The following is a 10,899-nucleotide window of genomic DNA, read 5'->3' on the forward strand; positions in this document are numbered from 1 at the left end:
AGTAATAATGATCACCTTCTCTGACAAATACTCCATGATCAAGGGTTAAAAAGCAGGATACGATAACTATTATTGCTGTTTTAAGGGAAAGAAAGCAGGTGTTCAGTATTTTAAAAAATCCAAGGCCATTCAAATGTCTCAGGTTGGCTACCAGAATAATTCAGGCATCCCAAATCCTAGTCACTTTTAAAAATAATGGCCCGTGAATCTATATAGACAGGGAAATAAAGGCAACATAAATCTTAGAGTGTTATGTAATAAAGTATTTTTTGTGAAGTAGATGGCCCTCGCTACACATTACAGCTATTGTGCAATTAACAGGTAATTCAATTGAGACCAGTTACACATGCATTGTAACTATCACACTGTAAAAAGATCCAACCAGCTATAAAGTTAGATCTTGAAAATGTGTACTAATCTGTCACAACCCAAGGGTGTGATTTTTTGTTTGTGTGTGCTTCGGCACTGCTGAATTATTTCCCGCCATTTGTAGCTTTATTTGCAGGGTGCATTTCTTCGTTGCAACACAGAAATGCACGTTGCAAGGAGTTCCCGCCATTTGTATTCAGATTTGTGCCCCACTATTGGTCAGTTCTAAATTATTCCTACGTGGTGGCTAGTGATTGGCTTGCTAGCCGTATAAAAGGCTTGAGGGGTTTCCGCCCAAGTTGGAGGACTCCATGAACATCAGGAGGAGGAGACTTCACGTCTTGTGAAGATCTCTAAGCGCTGCGGAGCCTATTGGACCCAGCGTGTATATCAAGAAGGCTACAGGGGTCTGATCAGCCTCTTGCCTCTCCCCGTCGCCGAACGATCCCTCGACGTACCCTTCCCTGCGCTCAAAGTTCCACGGAGCCTAGCAAACTTTGCGTGAGTGAATCCAGAGCTCTGTCCGAGTCCTTAAACTGGGACTTAAGCGAAGTTTTCCTGGAAGTTTTCCAGCCTGCACCGCGACCATCTACGGTGTAAGTAAATAATCTTAAATCAACCATTAAGCATCCGTGCCTAATTCTAGCGTGCCGCTTGCCTTCCCTGACCCGGCGTGTCTGGGCTGCTGGCCACAGCCCGCCGCGCGAAAAAAGGGCCTCGGACTGCTCCCGGCCCGCACATAATCTTATAGCTGGTTTCTATAGTGCTTTAATTTGCATGTCTACCAGGGTATCTACACTTGGGAGATTGCAGTGCTGTAGCTGGGAGATTGCAGTCCTGCAGCTGATGGGAATAACAGTCCTGGTTGCAGTCTTGGTTGCTTGTGGGGTGCAGCCAGGGCTGTGAGTCCCCTATTTGCCAGTGCAGGGGGAGCCCAAGATGGCAATCCCAGGCACCCGCTGCAATGGCAATAAGGCATGATAGGCATAAGGCATTATGTGCTATCCCACAATCATGTCTCCTGCCATGCATGTGTAGCATGACAGGAGGGGTAATTGTGTGAATCCTATTGCACCTTTACCTGCACATGCAGAGGGGGCCTAAGTAATTCATGTTTCATTGCAAAATAATTGCTTTTAACTCTGGCCCCAAATAAATATTGTTCCTACAATAGAATAAATTCTACACAAAACCCCTTTGAATAATGAAATTGGAAATTATATATGTGTCATTAATGTGAACATGCAGAGCCTTGCTTTGGCAGCTCATCAATATGTAATTTTGCAAGGAGTTAATACTCTTTCCCTGCTCAGCTAATTACACATACCCTTTACGGACATATAAAAGAAATTGTAATTAGAAGTACTTAAGCAAAAAAATCTATGAATCAATTATATGTTTGATGTAACAGGAAAATATATAAATATTCTATAGAAAAGAAAAGAATATACACAAATCTTTCAAATTGATCCATAGTTCTGAAGGAAAGTTGCATTATAATTAAATTTTCATTTAGTTTTTCTTGATAAGACTACCAAGTATATTACTTTATTGTCCTGATTATAAGTTGACTTTTTTCCTCTTAAAAAAGAACCATAAAAATCACCATCAGTTTATACATGGCATCCATCTATGTATAATAGGAGTAATACCGTATTATGGTACAGAATAGAATACTGTCCATCACTCTTAATGGCCAGCTAGCATGGTGTCATTTGCTCTGCTGCCCTTAATGTTGGCAGTGAGATGGCAGACTGTTCACAGAGGGAAGGATTGTGATGGCTGTGTGACCCAAATCACCAATACCACTCAGTTCCTGGGGATCACCATTGTCTACGCCACTGAAATAGAAGGCAGGCATTAACTCTCCCTCGTCAAGCTAGGAGCACTTAAGCCCTATGAACTTGCTGTCAAGTTGAAGCTTCCACATCTGGGCTCTTCTGCAGAGAGCAAAGAGCCGGGAAGCCCTGAGTCCCTAAGTCTGGGGAAGACCGCTGAAATCACAAAGGCAGGAGACAGCCTACAAGGTGAACTGTCAGGGAACCACACAGAGTTCTGCTGGAACCTTGCCCATGTTTCTTTGGAAGTTGGTGAAAACCAACGAGACATTTTGGATTCCATAAACTATCATTTTTCAACAAAACAAAATAAAGGAAGTCAGAAAATTCCTGGATAACCACCCACTTACTCCTTCCCTACACGTGCGTTTTACTAATTTTTGAGGGATTTTGAACCCCTAAAACTAGTGCTGTTTGGATCCAGGGTTTTGGACCCTCATCTATAATCCTGTGTCCAGTTTTGGGTCCCACACTTTAAGAAGGATGTATGACAGATTGGGAAGAATCCATTGGAGAGAAGACAAAACCGAGGGGGACTTGATAAAAGTCTTCAGAGATAGGGTGATTATAAAGAGGAATGAGATAGACTTTTCTCTGTGGCTATGGGGAAGAGGGCTAGCAGCAATGGCCTCAAACTGCAGCAGAAGAATGTTAGGTTGGAGATTAGGAGGAACTTTTTTGTTTATGAGGGTGGTGTGGTCAAGCATTGAAACAGGCTACCTGGAGAAATTGTGGAATTTCTATTCTTGGAAATTTTCATGAGCAGGTTAGATAGACAGTTGGCTGGGATGGTTTAGTCAGGGATGATCCTGCCTTGAGCAGTGGGCTGGGCCAGATGACCTCCCAAGGTTCCCTATAGCCCTACTTTCCTATGTTTGAATCCAGAACTGCTTATGCAGATCTGGCCTTTTAACAGGGTTATTGACATTGAATTTTAGGCAATGTGTTCAGCCTTGCACAAAATATTTTTGTATGTAAACAATGCTGTTTTTTTTCTTTTAATTTTTAGTGAAGTTAACTTCTTGGGTCCTTTCCTTGGTTATTTGATTCTCTGGTAGAGCTTTACAAGATCAATAGCAGTTCAAGGACTTTAGTTATTTACATCTATTTGGGGAAAAACATGTAGGAAAGGTTTTTTCCTAAACAGAACCTAAAAATGTGGAGTCAACTTAGAGACAGGGTTGACTTATAATTGGAACCATATGGGCATGATGGGCATTGTTTCATTTAAACTTGGGATAGCATCTACACAATAGGCCAAGATGGAAGTAGGACACAGTATTTTTTACTTCTTATTTTTCCCATTATTCTTTTTCCTATTTTCCCATTTGATTTCTCTCCTTCAAGATTTTGATTTGGGCTGGGTGTAGTAAAGTCTGGGACTAATGTCAAGTAGTAATTTGGTATATAACATGCTCTAAATAACATTCTAAAGACATAAGCAATTCTCAACCAGTCAAAAACCAAGAGGAGGTCTATACTACAAACTTTTTCTGCCATAGGTATGTCAGTCGGGAGTGTGATGAGAAATGGTTTGACTGACATAGAGTAAACTCTAGTTAATTCGCCTTTGAGATAATTCATCATTATGGTTCAATTCCCTGTTGTTCTAATACCTTGACAGCTGGCCCCTCCCCTACAGTGATCAATTTTTTTTCTGATGATGGTGAATTATCTACTAGTGACTAGTTTTTTGCATTCAACTCTGAGTGACAGATTAACAATTTACTGTAGCTGTGCTCAATAAGAGACCTTAGCATTGACTCATTTAGACCACCAAGGCCGCATCCAGATGTGCAGGCATGTGCGGTTTGTGGCACTGCAAAACGCTTTGTGGTGCCACAAACTGCATGCCCAGAATGTTAAAATGTGCTCTGCGCTGCAAATTTGTATTATGGGGGCCAATTTTACTACAGGGAAATCCCAGTAGGAAACAAAAATACAAAAAAACTAAAAAAAGTGGCATGGTGCACGCCACAGGACAGGAACATGTGCTGGTAGACACAAAGCTTGGTTCTCCTGGTAGATGCTCTGGCTGATGGACCAAGTATCTCCATGTACTTCAGGAGCCAGGAGGAGTGGGGAAAGGGCAGTTTACCTGAAGCAGTTCAATTTGCCTCACACCAAAGTGCACATGCAGGGTTAGGTACTACAGCAAAAAGCAGTGGCACAAATTTGTGCTGTTACTATTTTTGCTGCTATAAGGGCATGCACCTGCATGTGGGGGCACACCCCCAAACTGTAGTTTTTTTGTAATATATCATAGACTCATAGATAACTATATCTTATTTCACTTAGTTTGGACTAAACTATCTCAGTTTTACTGTATGAGTGGTTGCATTTGAAAGGCCTTGCCCTTGCAGGCAATATGGGCATCTTAGACTAGAAAACACTCTTAAGTGTAGATCTGGTCTGTGAAAGTGTGAACACAGGCCCCATTTCCCTGCTCTGGTGTTGGAAGGTGTTATCTGACTGAATTTCTTACCTGACAGAGCTTTAGTCTTGACAACTCTCATCCTCTGTATTGTTAATTACTGGCATTAGGCTCATCTGGCTTTATCCCAGGCTTTCAACTAATCTCATAATGGCTTTTCTTTTTTCTTTCTTGTTCCATCTTGTTGCCTAATTTGTTCACTCTGTAAAACTCTTTCAGTTCAATTAAAAGTATCCTAGTCTCATGAGCCTAGTGAATATGTCCTGCTTTCTTCTTATGAAAAACAGAAGATAAACTTTTTCCTCGGGTTAGATCTCTCAAGGTCTTTGCTTCCAGCATGCAATGGGGTAGGAAAAAGCAGGAATAATGCATCACTGACATGGTCCCAGGGGAAAGGATGGCTAAGGCAATTGGAAATTAGCTGCATAGTTGTTTACTGGTGGGTTGTTCATTTGAAATATCTGAAAGTCACTTGGGGCTGTATCCTATTTACCCTTCATGTGTCTAATGGCTGCATACATAGCCACATAACTTGCAGCTTTTAGCTTTTACACTCAGTTCTGGATTTTATTCCCCCTGTGGTGAAATAGTCACCCTGCACTTGGGCTGGGGTGGGGGCAGGGGCAGAGGCTAAACTTAGCTTCCCAGCAGCTCCCCTGGTGGTGCTCACTCTGCCTGGCTGCTGCTGCCAGTGTCCCCATCACTGCCACCAGTCCTGGCCCCACTGCCCAGCCCATCTGCCCCACACCCACCTCTGGGGATACTGGTTGGAGCAGGCAGGGCTCACTCAGCCAGGTGATTGGGATGAGGCCATGGGTGGGTGGGGAACAGTGTCCAGGAGCAGGACAGGTGGATGAGGCCAGGGCTAGGGCTGGGGTTGGGATTGTGGAGTGGTGATAGCAGAGGGCCAGGGCCCGGGGCACAGTCACAATCCACTCCCTGCACATACCTGCCTGTGGAAATGGTGCCTGGCACAGGAACTTGTGTGGAGTAGATCACAGCTCTGCCCATGCCCTGGCCCCATGCTGTCACTGCCCCATGATCCTGGCTCTGTCTGCCCTCCCTGCTCCCAGATGCCACTCCCTGCTTTCCCCACTGAATTCACCCTGCTTACAGGGGTTCTGGGCCAGTGGAGACCCATGGAGACCCTGCCCACTCTGTCCATTGCCCCTTGTGGTGGGTGCAGGGTGGACGGGCCTGGGGCCAGATAAGATCCTTTGTCTCTGCTGCTGCACCAGGCTGGGTCTGCACAACCATTGCACCCCTGCACAACGGGGGTGGCCCTGCAGCCAAAATAATTGCCCACCCTTGGATTAAATGATCTCTTGCAGCCCCTTCCAGCCCTACTTCTTTAAGATTCTATGATTCTCTATACACTGAAGAGTATTCATTGTTGCAGTGGTAACATCCCATGTTTTAACAGGTACATTCTGTACATTTATAGTGCTCCAGTATATGGAGTGACATCTTACCCTGGCATTATACAAGCCTTGCAGTGTCAGCTAAGATTCGTGGAGAAAGATATGAAGTAGTAAAATGAGAATATATATTCATTGTGGTTACCGATATGTCAGAGGGGATAATAGCAGTATATTACACAGAAGAGAGTTGGTTGGCCCAGCTTTTCCAAGCTTGAGCACTAATAAATTCTCTTGAGTTCAACACAGGTTCTCAGCACTTCTTATACTCCTACATTTACAGGCCTCATTAATCTTCACAGACTTGGAGTAAGTTCTTTGCTCATTTACAGGCCCACAGCTCTGCTGGAATGTCATCGTAACTAATGAGGTTGCACCTGTGAAGTGTAGGTGATCTGGGCTGCACGCAAAGGAGTTGTAGCTGTATGTCCCTCCAAGAAGATAATTGCATTTAGTTCTAAAAATGATTACTTATGAGACGTGTTTAAATTAATGATGGGGGACTAAAGGGCCAAGTCCGATAAACCACATTTCCTCCACCTCTCACAAATGTACATGCTTGTCCAAATCAAGATTCTGTCTTCTCTCCTTTCCTTTCATCTCCTCTTGAAAGGATTGTTCTTTTTGGTCCGGATTCCAAGTGGTGCCTCCTTATCTCTCTCTCCATAACCTTCCTTATTTTGTGAAGTTTCTCAGACTCCATTGCCCCTCTTATCAGACAATCGCCTTGCACTGGCAATTCAGCTAGGCTGGTGCCCAGTTGGTTGAGCAGTGTATCTGCATGACTCCAAAGGCAAGTCATGCCTCCAAGGGCGAGTCATGCCTGACCAACCTGATTGCCTTCTATGACAACATGATTGGCTTTGTGGATGTGGGAAGAGCAGTGGATATGCTATACTGTGACTTTAGCAAGACTTTTAATACGGTCTTCCATAGCAGTCTTGCAAGCCAGCTGAGGAAGTATGGGTTGGAAGAATGGACTTTAAGATAAAAAGAAAGCTGTCTGGATCTTCTGGTTCAATGGGTAATGATCTATGGTTTGCAGTGTAGTTGGCAGTGGGTATCAAGTAGAGTGTCCCAGGGGTCAGTCCTGAGGCTGTTTTTGCTCAATATCTTCATCAACAATCTGGAAGATGGGATAAACTGCACCCTAAGTAAGTTCACAGATGATACAAAGCTGGGGTAGTGTAATAGGGCTAGGATTCAGAGTGACCTAGACAAATTGGAGGACTGGGTCAAAAGAAATATCATGAGGTTCAACAAGGACAAGTACAAAGTCCTGCACATAGGATGGAGGAATCCCATGCACTGCTACAGGGTTAGGACCAATGGGATAAGCAGCAGCTCTGCAGAAAAGGACCTGGGAGTTAAGTGGACAATAAGCTGGATATGAGTCAACAGTGTGCTCTTGTTGCCAAAATGGCTAACAGCATACTAGGCTGCATTAGCAGGAGCATTGCCAGCAGATGAAGAGAAGTACAGTAAAAGCTCTGTTATCTGGCATCCCCCGGGAATGGAGGACGCTGGATAACAAAATATGCCGGTTAATTGAGTGGCCCCAGCTGCCGCTTCTCCTGCCACATCTGGGACGTACTTCCACACCTGCTGCGGCATTGCTGCCCCTCCCGCCGCATTGCTGCTGCTCCTGTGGGCCCTGTGGGACAGGGAGGCAGGCCCCACACAGCTCCACGCAGCCTGTTATTTCCCCGGGCTGTGGAGGCTCAGCAGCGCAGGCTACTTTGCTCCGGGCCATGCGGGCTCGGAGAAACCGGAAGTGCCATGGCGGGCACTATCAGTTTCACTTTTCCTTACAAGCCGGCATGCCTGTTAACAATGCATGCTGGCTTATAAGGTGCTGGTTACCAGTGAGTTTACTGTAATTATTCCCCTTTATTTTGCACTGGTAAGACCACATCTGGAGTACTGTGTACATTTTTGGGCCCCTAGTATAGAACGGATATGGACAAGTTGGAGAACATCCAGGAGAGGGCAGCAAAAATGGGTAGGAGGCTGTGGCATATGACTTCTGAGGAGGGGCTGAGGGACCTTGGCTTATTTAGTCTGGAGAAGAGAAGACAAATTTAATAGCAGCCTCCAACTACCTGAAGGGTGGGTCTAAAGAGGATGGAGCCAGACTGTTCTCAGTGGTGGCAGATGACACAACAAGGAGCAATGGTCTCAAGTTGCAGCAAGGGAAGTTTACATTAGATATTAGGAAAAACTTTCTCACTAGGAGGGCAGTAAAGCACTTGGGCAGGTTACTTAGAAAAGTTGTGGAATCTCCATCCTTGGAGGCTTTTAGAACCCACCTTTGGCTGGGATGATCTTGTTGGATCTACTTTGAGCAGGGGGTTGGACTGGATGACCTCCTGAGGTCCCTTTCAACCCTAATTTTTCTATGATTCTATAACTCTAGCCTGGCTCTTTCACTGAAATACCAGTCTTTCTGGGGCAGTGTATCTTCTAGTTCAACTTTCAAGGAAAGCTTCCTATAATGAGACAGAATTAAAGAAAAATCCTCACAATCCAAGTTTTCCTCAGCCTAGTTCCTATTTGATGTTATTTCATTCTGTTGAATTGAATTTTAGGCATACCATCCCTACAACGTGCGTGTGTTTCTCATTGATCTACGCTGTTGTTCACTGGGGAGCATCTTCCTATTCACATTGGCTTTTAAGTAATTTTTCTTCTTTCTTTGCCTGTTTGTGTAGGTCATATTACATGTCTCAATCTTCACCCAGTGAAAGCCCCCACATCCCTCTACTTTAAATATTTGATCACAATATACCAGATTTACTTGCATACCACACACACCTTTCTTTCCAAAATCATCCCTCCAAAATTGGGGAACATACCTTAAACATGGAAGCTGATTTTTCTTCACTGGAACAGAAGCAGGGTAGAACAGAGTAAGCATATACTGTGATTCCTGGTCATCAAGGTAGATGCTGTTTTTCCTTGTGGCTGAAAAGAGTAGGGGTGGTGTCCTGTGTTAACCTTCTTACACCCACTGGTAGTGGTAGAAGAGCCACTGAGCTGGCTGAAGGTGAGTGAGCTGCTGCATGCAGTCTGCAGTATCTTGATGAGGCTTGCAATGTGGAAATAACACTTTAACATACAGGAACTTTATGTAAATAACTATTTACAGTAAAGAAGTAACAGTTTTGCTGCTGCTCTCACAAGGGTTTAGTCTTGTTGCCATCCTGCCACACCAGGAAGTTCCTTCTGCCTTAATCAGATTACCTTCTAGGATGCCCCACTTCTTGGACACTCTCTCTTTCCAGGAGGACTTACTCTATGTCACATAGTTGGAAAAATCTTTTTTTTTTCTACAGTCTGCCTTCCAAAAAAACCAAGGTATGTATTTTATTTGAGGGTATGTGGTATGTGAGGAAATACAGTAATCTTGAAAAAGAAATGGCTGTAAACAAAACACTAAATATGTAAACCAAACATAAACTCTATCAAAGTTTCAGTAGCGATAAAATAGCTAAGGAGCATGACCTGAAAAAGGATCCACCAAACCCCTTGCTACTGCCATGATGACCATTGCAGCAGCACTCATGCCCCAGGCTAGATCTGACCTGCAAGCAGCCCCACAGTCTGGATCTGGCCCTGGGGCCCCAGGTGAGAGTAACACCAGTGTCCTAAAGCAAGCAATGTTCAAAATCCCTTGGGATATGTGTTCATGCAGAAGTGGTTTTAAGGAATCACTGCACATTTATCCTGCATCTTAGGTCCTCAATGTAAAACAGAACAGTCTTAAGCCTCATATTTATGCTTTCTGGTAGTTATGGAAGAGCCTAGCTGCATTAAAATGAAACTCAGTGCAGGTTAATTTACTCTGCATCTCAGGCAAGGTTAGGAGATAGAAGAGAGGAGTATTGTAGAAGCCCATATGGACCTCTATTCTGCAATGAGTAGATTGATATAGGTATAAAAGGTAGCAAATTTAAAATGAACATGGACATTTTTGCATTACACTTAAATCATCGAAAAGTAGACACATATCACCGGATGTAGATATGTCCTAAGTCATTCTCACCACGTGCCTCCATATTCCAAGCCTGTGAGAAGTCTCAAGATATAAAAATCAGTGCTGCGGCCCTGTGCAACAAAAGAATTCTCCTAGTGAAGTATTTCCTCTGCTCACCAACTCTTAGTACTTTAATCATTCCCTTTTTAAGAACTGGGTCAGATTTAAGACTGCTTTGTGCCAACAGTGACAGAAAACAGCCATTAGTTGGTTAGCAAATTTAGCCCAAAGTATGTTAGCTGCTAAAGCTTCTGTACTTCAGTGGAAGGGAGAAATGTTCTTTTGAAGTGGCAGTTTTACTCTGGGCTATAAAAGCTTGACATGGTATGCTAGCAACATGGGGCAAAATCCAATACTGATTTCACATTTCTGTTTATCTAAAGCAGTGGTTCTCAACTTTTTATTTTGGAGTTAAGGCAACCCTTGTTAGACTCAAGGCACCCCTCAGAAAATGCCACCTCTTAGCTTTGTCACTCATTTTTTGACTATAGAATAAAGACTATAGAAACAGCAATTCTTCTGTTGCAAAGTACTCAGATAGATCACAATAGGTCAGAATGGTTTTGGTACTGTGGATTCCTATTATCTTGTGAATCACATTTGTGTGTTTGCATAATTAATAGTGCTAATATTGCATAGCACCCAATAGCACCTTTAAAGGGATCTCCTGGCACACCAGCATGCTCCTGCAGTGTGCTTGAGAATCACTAATCTGAAATCTGAATGGTAGTTAATGGAATTTCCTTATGCTTTGAGAACAGTTGAACCTTGTATATTCTTCTCAGTACTGGCTTGTAGTTGGAT

At 43.6% G+C, this 10,899-nt stretch overlaps 1 long non-coding RNA gene across 1 annotated transcript in view; it reads left to right on the forward strand.

Moving 5' to 3' along the window:
• The window catches only part of LOC132252194 (uncharacterized), a 194,636-nt gene that overhangs the window by 180,855 nt on the left and 2,882 nt on the right, over positions 1 to 10,899 (forward strand). The window lies entirely within an intron of this gene.

Source organism: Alligator mississippiensis, chromosome 1 (assembly GCF_030867095.1).
Source record: "Alligator mississippiensis isolate rAllMis1 chromosome 1, rAllMis1, whole genome shotgun sequence".
Lineage (NCBI taxonomy): Eukaryota > Metazoa > Chordata > Crocodylia > Alligatoridae > Alligator > Alligator mississippiensis.